The sequence below is a fragment of the Lates calcarifer genome, unplaced genomic scaffold (assembly GCF_001640805.2).
Source record: "Lates calcarifer isolate ASB-BC8 unplaced genomic scaffold, TLL_Latcal_v3 _unitig_4736_quiver_899, whole genome shotgun sequence".
Lineage (NCBI taxonomy): Eukaryota > Metazoa > Chordata > Actinopteri > Centropomidae > Lates > Lates calcarifer.
In genome coordinates, this window is record NW_026117068.1 from 1 (window position 1) to 13,855 (window position 13,855).

The 13,855-nt window shown below is 38.4% G+C and overlaps 1 long non-coding RNA gene across 3 annotated transcripts; it reads right to left on the reverse strand.

Moving 5' to 3' along the window:
• Positions 1-685: 685 nt before the first annotated feature.
• LOC108902205 (uncharacterized) lies at positions 686-8,077 on the reverse strand. 3 transcript variants are annotated; one of them, XR_001964026.2, is made up of 6 exons: positions 7,827-8,077; positions 5,918-6,366; positions 2,704-2,765; positions 2,029-2,099; positions 1,554-1,615; positions 686-870 (listed from the first exon to the last, which is right to left on the reverse strand). It is a non-coding gene; the product is annotated as an uncharacterized LOC108902205 (long non-coding RNA). The 3 variants fall into 3 exon arrangements; XR_007811012.1 differs by lacking the exons at positions 5,918-6,366; positions 7,827-8,077 and adding exons at positions 3,781-4,166; positions 4,561-4,978; XR_007811013.1 differs by lacking the exons at positions 5,918-6,366; positions 7,827-8,077 and adding an exon at positions 4,561-4,978.
• Between the last annotated feature and the right edge of the window lie 5,778 nt (positions 8,078-13,855).

Consider the following 13,855-nt stretch of genomic DNA (forward strand, 5'->3'; position numbering starts at 1 on the left):
CAAAAAAGTCATAGTATAGTATGGCATCAAAAGTACAAAAAAAAAAAAAAATATAGAGCATCAAAAAAAAAAAAAAAGTCATCAGTATAATAGTATGGCATCAAAAATCACGGTCCAAAAAAAAAAGTCATAGTATAGTATGGCATCAAAAATCACGCTCAAAAAAAGTCATAGTATAGTATGGCACATCAAAAACATCAACAAAAAAGTCATAGTATAGTATGCATCAAAAAGTCAAAAAAGTCATAGTATAGGCATCAAAAACGGTCACAGGTGAAAACGTATGAGGTATAGGTGGCATTCATCCAAAAATATTCGACAGACTACGAAACTGTTGAGTATTCAAAAGTATTTATTAAGAGAGTAAGCGTAAGATAATCATTTATCAAAAGGGGGAAATTCAGGAACAACAAATTACAAACAAGGCTATGTATACAGTAGTATATTGAATTAGAGTACTGATATTGCAGTATTAAAAATAGGGAAATATAAGTTTCACAGATCTACAGAGTTTGTGGGTTGTCTGTGTAAGACAAAGGTAAGATAGTTGTTTTAAGGCAATTTCTTTAACTTAAGCTGCATGTCATGGTATAGAAAGGAAAAACAGTCAGTATTCCAAAAGCATCAAAAAAAACAGTATTAGTAAAATTTATTTACGTAACTAAGTATTTTAGTAATTTCTAAAAAGAAACATGAGGAAAGGTAAAAACTGTCTCTCATAGGCTTGAAATTTAGATTTTCATTTACCTTTTCAAGTACTGTGCAGTAAAGCAGTTTCAGTAGTTTTCCTGTATCTAATACACTGTTCATGTACCTCTGTGGTTAACATGTGTTCTTGTCTCTGCAGGGGAAGACGATGCAGCTGAAGACCTGAAGGGGATGAAAGAAAGAAAGTGTTACAAAGCTGTTAAGGAAATGAAAGACCTCCACCATCTCACTGGTGTGAACTGTTGGTTTCCATCATATGTAATGTAGTCATTGGCACATTTTCTAGAGACTAATATGAAAAACATTCAAGTGCATCACAAGCAGTTAATAATCACAAAGAGGCTGAGCTGACATGTTCATCTTTGGAACTACATTAACCCCAACCAGCTCTAACCAGCGTCTCCTTGTGGTCAAATGATGATTCGCATGTTTTAACTTTTTAAAGGTTTTACAGTCATTATTCAGACATAAGGGTTTTTAATTATTTTTTTCCTACTTTTTGTTCTAAATATATTTTTGAAGGTTTATATTTATCTATTTATATTTAGGTTTTGTACTTAACTTTTTATGGCTTTGAGTTATTCTGACATTTATTTAAGTTTGTAAACTGATATTTTACATTCTTCTAAGGTTTAAAGTGTATTTTTACATGATTTTATACTTACTTTTTTAGTCCTAGAGATTTCCATTCTATTCTAAACTAAGGTTTTTTTCTGTTTTATATATATGTATATGCATGTTGTAATACATATTGTTTAGACTTATTTTTTGCATTATTTTTAAAACTGACAAATCACTGAAGCTGAGATAATGACAGAGTCAGACTGAAAAGAATAAACACTGACCTTCTGAAAATGTCTTCATGTCTGTCTCTTCTCTCTGTGGTTTAATGGTTCAAGTTTTAATCCTGTGGAGAAAAACACAACAAACATTAACACAAAGATGTGACTTTTAGCCCATCAAAATAAAAGCACAGCGAGTTTCTGGGTATTGAACTTCAAACTGTCAAAAGACAGAGAAGTAAAAGACTAAATCTATAAAGAAACCAGAGTGTGGACTAACTGGTTCTGGACTAATCAGAACTAGTCCAAGAGTTAAATCAGCTTTGTACACAAAGACAGAAGAAGCTGCACTGACAGAAGCAAAATGAGTTTGTAGTGTGAAACTGAACATTCATGAACTCTGTTAACAAACTGTAATAATAAGTTCAGTCTGTTTGTGACAAATCAAACTGTCAGACCTCAGATCAGTGACTGCAGATCTATAATGTATTGTCAGTCTCTGTGTTGAACAGTTGATGTAAAGCTGTTGGTGAATTACCTGGAGGCCTCTGTCCTGGTCTCAAACAACTTCTGTATGAAGACTCGATGTCGTGGACGAAGTGGAGACACCTGGAGGAAATCACAGAGAAAGGAAAATGATCAATACACTACTACCTATTCCTCACCAACAGTTTAACCATGAAAACACAGAGAAATATTCAACATCACAGCTGAACCACAACATTTAACAAACATTAGAGGCTGTTTCAGAAAATCAACACTTGACTGTCATCACCTCCTGAATAACAACAACAAATATTGTTTGTTTATCAACTAATCACTGAAGAGCTACAGTCAATTTGTCCAAAGACAAAACATTGACAACTATTCTGATACATATTTTAAACCAAGAATGACAAATATTTGCTTGAAGACAGAAGCTTGAGGTGAGAATTTAACAGTTTTCTTTGTCATATGATAAATATTAAATACTGTTGATCAAACAAAACATCACCTTGAGCTCTGAGCGATTACAGTTTTTACGGTACTTTTTCACATTTAATGGACAAGATCATTCAGCTCATTATATTCAGTAGTAAATTCATTAAGTACCAAGGTGTGAGCTGGGATTTAACCAGTGACAGTGATGAAAAAGCAGAAGCGATTGCTGACATTAATAATTCAGCTCATCAACACATATTTTTCAGACTGGGTAAATGTTTCAGACACATACCTGTTGACCAGTGAGGTGATGATCGTGTTTCTGTCCGAGCTGCAGCAGCTGAACAAGTCGACCTGAAAAACACAAGCACAACACTTGAATGATAAACTAATACAACAAAGTAATGGAACGTTTTCACCACTAAAAACCACACAGTGTGGGAGAACATGACGGTGAAAACTAAACACTAAAGCCTTGACAATTACAAATAAAACCTGACTGACCTAAAAGAGAAAGCATTCAGACAATTTTAAACGTTGGTGTAATGATTTCTAACTGTGATCTCAGCTCAGACATTGTGGAGGAGAACAAAGATAAAATGTAGTTTTCAAGCCTTTAACACCAAACTGCTCAATCAAGCACCAAGTTCAAACAAATGACTAATCATTGATATACACAACAAGGGATCGATGGATGACCATGCATAGATTACCAAACCCAAAAACACTATATGGTTACAAAACAACTACAAAGACACAAAACGCTGACAATAAACGTATATAACTCAGCCAGGTAAGTTTTCTGTCTTTACTTAAAGTGGCTGCATCATTCATTATTCTGATCAACAGAAGAAACAGAAACATCACTACATATCAGTACCAGACTCCATTTACAAAAACAGGAATTTAACTGAGCAGAACACAGGAGCTGCTGGAATACCACTGCCTCCATCTGTTAGTGTGTTTGTGTTATTGTGTGACCTTCAGTGTTGGAGATAGTCATCAGATACTTTACATTAAGCAAAAGTACCACACAATAACACAAACAAACTAAAAGATGGCAGCAGCAGTAGATTAACAATTCCTGTGCTCTGCTCGGTAAAATCCCTGTTTTTATCAATGGAGTCTGGTGGTGATATACAGTGATGTTTCTGGTCAAACAAGAAGGATCTTCCTCTTTAATAAAAAGCTCTGTCTCTGTAGGAATCATATCATAATGTTGTCAGACTCTTTCCTTCATCAAGCCACATATTAGCTTTTAGCACAACTCCAACATGTCTCAGCAGACATAAGCAGATAAACTGAACATAAACAGTTTAATGTCAGTGCTCTGTGTTGGACAGTTGGTGTAAAGCTGTTAGTGAATTACCTGGAGGCCTCTGTCCTGGTCTCAAACAACTTCTTCATTGTACAAAGACTCTCTGAGATCGTGGACTACGTCTCTGTGATCATGGACAATGTCTCTGAGATTATGGACAAAGTCTCTGATCATGGACAATGTCTTTGTGATCGTGGACGATGTCTCTGAGATCATAGATGGTGTCTCTGTGACCATTAACAAATGTCTCCATGATCGCGGGCAGTGCCGTCAAATCGGTGACCCCCGTCTCCGCCGATTCTATCGCAAGGTCTCTACGAAGCATGGGACAATGTCTCTGATCAAGGAAAACGTCTCTCTCATCTTTGACAAGGTCTCTGCGATCATGGACAATGACTCTGCGATCGTGGACGATGTCGTTGACGAAGTGGAGACACCTGGAGGGAATCAAAGAGAAACATACAAAGGAAAATTATAAATATTCTACTACCTATTCCTCATCAATACTTTAACCATGAAAACACAGAGAAATATTCAACATTACAGCTGAATCAGAAAATGTGGCCATTTTTGACGCCATACTATACTATGTCATTTTTTGGTGTTTTTTTATGCCTTATTATATTCTGACATGTAACGTTTATTTTGACGTCTTACTTCTGATAATGCTAATTACGTCTACATTGCCTCTATTAATACAGATTACTTATACATTATTTTTATACAGGAGATTACTTCTATTATTACACATTTCTGATATATTGAATACAGAACATAAACAATGTCAGTGCTCTGTGTTGGACAGTTGGTGTAAAGCTGTTAGTGAATTACCTGGAGGCCTCTGTCCTGGTCTCAAACAACTTCTTCATTGTACGAAGACTCTGTGTGATCGTGGACTACGTCTCTGTGATCGCGGACAATGTCTCTGAGATTATGGACAAAGTCTCTGTGATCATGGACAATGTCTCTGTGATCGTGGACGATGTCTCTGAGATCATAAACGCTGTCTCTGTGACCATCAACAAATGTCTCCATGATCGCGGGCAGTGCCGTCAAATCGGTGACCCCCGTCTCCGCCGATTCTATCGCAAGGTCTCTACGAAGCATGGGACAATGTCTCTGATCAAGGACAACGTCTCTCTCATCTTTGACAAAGTCTCTGCGATCATGGACAATGTCTCTGATCGTGGACGATGTCTCCCTCATCCTCAACAATGTCTCTCCGATCATGGACCATGTCTCTGCGATCGTGGACAAAGTGGAGACACCTGGAGGAAATCACAGAGACACATACAAAGGAAAATGATCAATACACTGCTACCTATTCCTCACCAACAGTTTAACCATGAAAACACAGAGAAATATTCAACATCACAACTGAACCACAACATTTAACAAACATTAGAGGCTGTTTCAGAAAATCAACACTTGACTGTCATCACCTCCTGAACAACAACAACAAATATTGTTTGTTTATCAACTAATCACTGAAGCAGTCATGTATGTTACTGTGAACTGCACAACAATAATAAACACTATCAGTTAACTCAGTTTTTGAATGCAGGATTTTAACTTGTGTTGTTTCTTATACTTCAGTAAAAAGTCAGAGTATTTCTTATTTTTAAACAGTGAAAATTAACACCTATGAAGAACTCACACTCGTTTTGTACAGTGTAGCCTAGTAGTTTCTGATCGTGTACAATCAAACTGACGTTAAGACATTTTTCAGTTGATATTGTTTGGTGAGAAGGTGAGGAGAGCTACAGTCAATTTGTCCACAGACAAAACATTGACAACTATACTGATACATATTTTAAACCAAGAATGACAAATATTTGCTTGAAGACAGAAGCTAGAGAAGTGTAACAAAAAAATACAGAGCAAAACACAGGAGCTGCAATTCCTGTGCTCTGCTTGGTAAAATCCCTGTTTTTGTCAATGGAGTCTGGTGGTGATATACAGTGATGTTTCTGGTCAAACAAGAAGGATCTTCCTCTTTAATAAAAAGCTCTGTCTCTGTAGGAATCATATCATAATGTTGTCAGACTCTTTTCTTCATCAAGCCACATATTAGCTTTTAGCACAACTTCAACATGTCTCAGCAGACATAAGCAGATAAACTGAACATAAACAGTTTAATGTCAGTGCTCTGTGTTGGACAGTTGGTGTAAAGCTGTTAGTGAATTACCTGGAGGCCTCTGTCCTGGTCTCAAAGAACTTCTTCATTGTACAAAGACTCTCTGAGATCGTGGACTACGTCTCTGTGATCGCGGACAATGTCTCTGAGATTATGGACAAAGTCTCTGTGATCATGGACAATGTCTTTGTGATCGTGGACGATGTCTCTGAGATCATAGACGGTGTCTCTGTGATCATCAACAAATGTCTCCATGATCGCGGGCAGTGCCGTCAAATCGGTGACCCCCGTCTCCGCCGATTCTATCGCAAGGTCTCTACGAAGCATGGGACAATGTCTCTGATCAAGGACAACGTCTCTCTCATCTTTGACAAGGTCTCTGCGATCATGGACAATGTCTCTGATCGTGGACGATGTCTCCCTCATCCTCAACAATGTCTCTCCGATCATGGACCATGTCTCTGCGATCGTGGACGATGTTGTGGACAAAGTGGTGACACCTGGAGGGAATCAAAGAGAAACATACAAAGGAAAATGATCAATACACTGCTACCTATTCCTCATCAACAGTTTAACCATGAAAACACAGAGAAACAATAATAAATGAATGTAGGATTTTAACTTGTGTTGTTTCTTATGCTTCAGTAAAAAGTCTGAGTATTTCTTATTTTAAAATCAGAGTTAAAATGAACACACCTGTGAAGGACTCACAGGTAGAACTGTTGTTTTGTACAGTGTAGCCTAGTAGTTTCTGATCGTGTACAATCAAATTGATGTTAAGGTATTTTTCAGTTGATATTGTTTGGTGAGAAGGTGAGGAGAGCTACAGTCAAAGAGAAGCTTAAGAGGTGTAACAAAGAAAAAAATACAGAGCAAAACACAGGAGCTGCAATTCCTGTGCTCTGCTGGGTTAAATCCCTGTCTTTGTCAGTGGAGTCTGGTGGTGATATACAGTGATGTTTCTGGTCAAACAAAAAGGATCCTGCTCTGTCTCTGTAGGAATCCTATCATAATGTTGTCAGGCTCTTTGTTTACATTGCAGCAGCTGTTCTCTGTGTCGGGGTTCACTGTCCATCATCAAGCCACATATTAGCATCTAGCACAACTCCAACATGTCTCAGCAGACATTTCTCAGGGAGGTCAGTCGTGCTGACTGCTTCTAATAAAATATACTTTTGGTTTATAACGTTTGTGCTTTATTGATGTTTAAATGTAGGCTGTTTAAAACCGGAAGAGTCGTTATTCTTCAATATTAACGGATAAACTGGCCATCCCAGTCCCATTCCACAACATTTAATGATTCCTGAAAACCAGCACTGTGCTGCTACATTTTCAGATGGCACACACACAACACTGTACCGCTGTAGCCCAACCCACTGATGTAAACCTCCACATTACCACTGACAACACCCTCTCACCTCAGCTCACCGTGTACACAACAAAGACACACAACTTGGATGTTTACGTTAGGGGAAAACACACAACAACAAACACATCAGTCCGACCAAAAAGTCCCTGTAACACCGGTCTGATTGTTGTAAACATTACTGACATGAATGTTCACCAAAATCATGGAGATCATAAATTTAGATTCAAGCTAACGCGGCTAACTGAACGAGTAAACGTTTGTTAGCTTGTTAGCAACAGTGGTCGTGACTCGGGAGTGTAACATAGCTAATGCTAACTGGACTGTCGCCACTTTAAAACAGCTGTTCATTTAATCTGTGCAACATAAAGTCCAGAGTGTTAAGGGACAGAGGTGTTTGTCTTTTGTTTTGTTGTGGTCATGACACACGAGCCGGACCTCGTCGGCTTTACCAGCTAATGTAGCATTTAAGCTAACGGTTAGCTAAACACAAACAACTGGTAAACGTAGCAGTCGAGAGAAAAACACAACATTAAAACACATCCCAGCTTCAGCGCCTGGACTCTGGTTGTTGTTGTAACCGATTTTACTCACCTTGAAAACCGACTCCGAACACCGAACGGCCAAACGATCCTCAACCGCCAATCTCCCATGATGCACTTGGACGCCATGAAAACAGTTTAAAGACTCGGTCACTGTCACGTTGACAATTACTAGTTTAGTTAAACGTGATTTTCCCGTGTTATTCCAGTAATCATCAACATACTGTTCCAATAACAGACGTTATGGTATCTGAACACTGCACAAAGTTAAGCTAAGCTAAGCGAAGCTAGCTAGTTAGCTTAAACTCCGGAAACGGCTTCGTCTGTTTTACACAGAACACGTATTTAACAACAGCGGAGGGAATCCCCCACACTGCCACTAACGTAACCGCGGGTTGTGAGCCGCGCATACATTTCTTAAGTTTATAAAATAACAGCTAACGCTGAGGTGTTCGTAGCCGGAGCTCCGAGATGTCTACTGATGCGTGTCAGACGGGTTTACAGAACACATGTGACCTATGACATATAAGGCCTCGCCTTGCATGGGATACGTCACCGGTTTGCGTCTATCGTGACGAAACCACGCCCACTTCCGTATGATGAAAGCCTCAAGGAAGCGATTTATATTTTTTGACGCCTATTTTAAATTGTCAGCGGTTTCTTTACCAATTTTTAATTACATATTTGTCAATAATTTTGAATTAAATTTTTCAATCAGTTATTTTCAACGTCTTTTTTGTTAACAATTTTTGATTAAATTTTATTAAATTTTTGTTCATGATTTTAAATAATTTTTGGGAGCAATCTTTAATTACATTTTTGCCAGTGATTTTTTAAAAATCATAATGTAATTAAATTCTTTGCAAACAATTTATAAGTATTTTTTTTGTTAACAAATTCAAATTCTTTGCCAACAACTTTTAATTTAAATTTTGTCTTCTAATCTTACCAGACAGAGACTTTAAGAAGTTTCAGTCACATTTACGTCTTCTAAGTATTTCGAGGCTACAGCAGCCACCATCTTTGTTGTACAGTGTGTAGTTACCATGGTTACAGCTGTTCACTTGTTGACACATGTCCATGGGACTCTGGTCTGCAGTGAGAACAGACGGACTCTCCTCAGGAGATCCAATTTTCATTAGAAACTCAGTAGAACCGCTTTTCCTCTGTCATCCCTACTTGCCTAGCATTAGCATTAGCATTGCCACAGCTCCCTGTTCTCTCCCCCTGAAACAGAAACAGAAAAGACAGTTGCCTGAAAGCAGCACTAACTTAAGTTGGCTTAACTTTTTCTTATAAACATCCACTCCGCTGTTTTTGTTGCTGCTTCCTGAAACCTGAAAACAACAGCAGACGTCCACCCACACAACAACCTGCTTCTTTATTCTTCTGTGCTGGTGATACTTCTCTGCTGAGGTAACAGCTGCAGGGATGTTGTTTACAGGGATGTTGTTGTATAATCACAGTGACGAACTCCCCCTCAGGAATTTGGACTGTAACTAAAGCTAAAAGTTAGGCATCTACAGCATGCAGTAACAGGCAAAGACAGGATTTATACCACATTATATTTTCTCCTGATAAAACATGAATGAGCCACGCTGTTTTTTTTCAGTGAGGGTTTTATTTATTAGAACATGGCATGAATGGAAAGAAAACAGAGAATCACAAACACATCAGGCTGATATACAAAGAGCAAACCTCCCCTGTCTTCACAGGGAGGCAGAAATTAAAACAGGAAGATGATAGTACTTCATACTCAGTAGAGAATATCTCGTCATAATGGATTTTTCATGTTCAAGTGCAATACAATATTCATAACCCAATAACTCGTTTTGTTCAGCAGTTGGTTCAGGGTGAATGTGTGTGTGTGTGTTCATGTTATGTTTACAAGCTGCGAGTGTGTTTGTTGTACAACTTGGAATGAAAACATTATAGTAAATTTCTTCTCCATGGTTTGATAAAGTCTCGTGTAGTGTTGCTGAAACCTTCATCCCACTGCCCTGAGGGTCTGACTCCTGCCACACATTCACCCCGAACAACATGTTTTACTTGTTTTTCACAGAGACCAGAGGTTGAATTAATTTTTCCACAGTAACAGCCCATGACTGGTTCAAATTCAACAGCTAAAATCCACCGTTCAGTTTCCTCCAGGCAGTGTCCTGATAATGTTCCTGTTAATAAATTACAGTTTTTGGTTTTTACTACCTTCTGTAGCTTAGTCATTTATTTTAGTTTGAGTTTTTTCTAGCCAGTGCTGACGTCAGCGGTTCTCGTCTAGCAGCCATATCAGCTTCAGCACTGATTCTCTCAGTCTGTGAAACTCAGTCTGCTCGTTCAATCTCACGTCACGATCGACTAAAATCCTGTTTCCTGGTCCAACTTCTCTGAGTCTCCTCTGTTTTCCAGATGCTTCGGTGCTGAGTCTGTGTTGTTTGAAAAGCTCTGAGTCCAAAAGACTATTCAGTGTCATTCTACTGCTTTCACTGTGACGAGGAGGAGAAGAGGAAATAGCTGCAGCTGATATGTTACAATTCTTAAAGTTTGACGCTAGCAGGTGCAAACATTAGCTAGGATAGCTAGCAAAAATAGCTAGCTACAGCCGTCTATTTTCACCTTAGCTGGGCGAAGGAACACCCTGTAAAAAACATAGCTTATATTAGGTGCTAATGTTAGCCAGCTATCCTAGCTAACATTAGCACCCACTAATAAAAGAGAGTACCCCTGATGTAAGCTCTGGGTTTTACAGGGTGTTTCTTGCTTTGAGTCCACATTTCATGTTTCAGTTGTCAGTCCTTTTCTGTGCTGTCCAGCTAAGCCAAATAAAGCTGGACTTAGCTAGCTATCTTTGTCCAGCTAAGGTGAAAATAGATGGCTGTAGCTAGCTAGCCAGAAAGGACTGACAACCGAAACACGAAATGTGGACTCATAGAAAGAAACACACTGTAAAATCCATAGCTTATATCAGGGGTACCTGTGTTTACTAGCAGGTGTTAGCATAAGCTAGGTTAGCTAGATGACGTTAGCACCTGCTGGCATCCAACTTTAATCCCATTAAGAATTGTAACTTATCAGCTGCAGTCATTTCCTCTTCTCTCTCTCATCACAGTGAAAGCAGTAGAATGACACTGGACAGTTTTTTGGACTCAGATCTGTTCAGACAACATGGACTCAGCACTGCAGCATCTGGAAAACAGGACAGACTCAGAGAAGTTGGACCAGGAAACAGGATTTTCATTGATCGTGACATCAGACTGAAAAAGCGGGAAGCTCCAACAGAGTGAGACGTCTTTTCTCTGGATCACATCAAGAGATCAAAGAAAGCTCAGGTAAATCTAAGTGTTGTGTTGGACTCTGTGGTATCTGTTAGTAAACGTATTATGAGCTGACGGTCGGGGCAGATGTGTTGAGAGTCAGACCCGTCGTCGACTGTAGCCCTTTCATTTCAGCTGCACTTCACCAGCACCAGCACAGCCTCCACACACGGATCACTGAGCTGAACCACACAGAGATGTTTTTGCATAGACAATCGATTCAAGTCAGACTCATGCAAACGGACGAAGGACACATGAACCAAAAGTTTAAATAAAAAACAAACAAACAAAAAAAGAAAATAAGAATGAAATGAAGAAGTGGTGAGGGAGGATGAGTGATGGTGTCCACAGTTCAGTTCAGTTCATCAACAAGGTTATCTGACTTTATAAAAATAAGTGAGCTTGTTTAATATACCACATGATCATCATCATTATTATTATTATCATTATTAGAATTATTTTAAAAACAAACAGAAGGAACAGAGAACTCTATGCATCAACAACCCATCAAGTTAAATATTAATGTATTTGTACACACATGTATATTTGCCTGCTGCGATGTGTAGCTACTCATCCGGCTCTGTTTAGTATTGCTTTGAGTTCACACTGTCAGTGAAGAGGGAGTCAGTGCAACGACCGAGGCCTGTGTGTGTGTCTCTGTGTGTTTTCTGTGTATTTACATGTGTGTGTTGTGTTTCTGTGTATGTTAGTGAGGCCAAGCAAACATGCAGCATTAGTCTCAGACGCTCAGTAAACTGAGCCGAGCGTCAGGTCAGTTGGAAAAATAATACAATATAAAATAAATAAATGTTGCTTGCTACTTTCACACACAGAGGACGGACTCTGCCACAGAACTACAACAAGTAGAATAACCTCTCCACCCGCCCCCAGTCCTAATAAATCTCCATCAATCAGCAGAACACAGCAGAGAGGGATCAGTGGAGGAATGATCAATAAGCAGCAGTTGTCTGATGTCTGAGAGCAGAGGTGGAAAATACGGAGGGAACATGGAAGAAAAAAAAATTCTGGAGGTTGGGGGGAAAAAAAAAAACTTTTGCAAAACTTTTTCGTGATCTCGCAAAAGTTTCTCAAAAATCTTGCAAAATGTTTGCAAGATCTCAAGAAAGTTAAGCAAGTTCTCATGAAACTTTGTCAAGATCTTGAGAATTCTAAAGGTTGGAAAAGAAACAGATACTTTTGTGAGATACTGGGAAACTTTTTTGGGATCTCGCAAAAGTTTCTCAAAATCTCACAAAATGCAGTTTTACCAAAATTTGTGAAATGTAGTTTTGCAAGATCCAGAGAAAGTTAAGCGAGAGCTCACAAAACTTTCTCAAATTTTTGCGAGATCTCAAGAAAATTTGTTCAGCCCTAGTGAATAGTGAAGTATAAAACAGAATAAAATTGAAGTAGAGTAAAACTATCTTGAAACCGTACTTGAGTACAGGACTTGAGTAAATTTTATTTTTTAAATAATCACAGTGATTTTTTTTTTTTTAACATTGAGCGATATTGATTCCTGATTGATAGACTGTGTTAATCATCTGTCTCTCATTGTTATTGGGAGAATTTAACACTAAATGTGATCATTGAGATTGTTTTATCGTCTCAAGACCTATTTCTACCTGAAGATAACATTTCTATTTATTTCACATCTATGATCAGTTAGATTTAATGTATCTGTGTTAAACACTGAATTATAAACTCGTCCTGTTCTGAGTGATGGATCGTCCTTGAATCTTCCTCTGAAGTGTGTTCAGACAGATTTCTCCTGCTTCTTATCACAGATATTTGCTGCTCAGAGCCGACAGGATTATTGATCGATCGTAACCGACCCAGAAATCACTTTACAAGGTGCTGACACGCCTGGCTTTCAAACCTCGCCGGAGCCGTTTCTACATACAGATGAAATTAAGATCAAATCAGATTGGATTGTTTCAGGGTGAAGGAAACGGCAGCAGCACATGGTCATTTCTACTTTATTCTAGTTCTGTGGACGCTGAGAGAAGCAGGGCAGACATTTACAAAACAAATATCCCCGGTTAGAAAGTGTGTGTGTGGTAAAATGTCCAGGTTGAGCTCACGAGTGAAAACACTACTCTTCTATCTAACAAAAACATCTGGTTATTAGCATTAACGGTACAGTGATAATTATTTTTTTACTCCCCGAAAACAAAGTTAATTTGTTCACACAACTAAAAAAAAAACAAACAAACTGAAATACAGTTTTACAGTATTGACCTGCAGCCATGTTGGAAAAACAAACGTCCTCTAAAACTGTAAATGTAACACTCCTTTTTAATAAGTTAAAAAATAATTTAAACACATTTCAAATGAGAATTGTTAACGAAAACAAGTGCAGACTGTTAACACCGAAATAAAAGACATTTTTAAATCTGCTGTATGTTTTAAAAAACTCTATACAACAAATCCTAAAACTAAAAAAAAAACAGACAGGAAACAGAAAGGAAAGAGTCCTATACAAGTAGACATCATTGTATACAAAAGCCGAGTTGCTCAGCTCAGTGTTAGTGACCAGTGATATAAACTCTCTGAGGGAATATTTTATATTAGTCAATAAATATGAGAGTATACAATAGAATAAGGAGGAGGGACCAGACAGGGAGGGAGAAGCTGAATAGTCTCTATGGCTTTTACAGGCTTTGTGGCCCAAATAACCTTTAAATATCAGAATCACTGAACAGTAGCTACAAACAGTCACTGACGAGGGCAGAGCTGCAGAAACGAGTCGGACACAGTCATTGTCCAG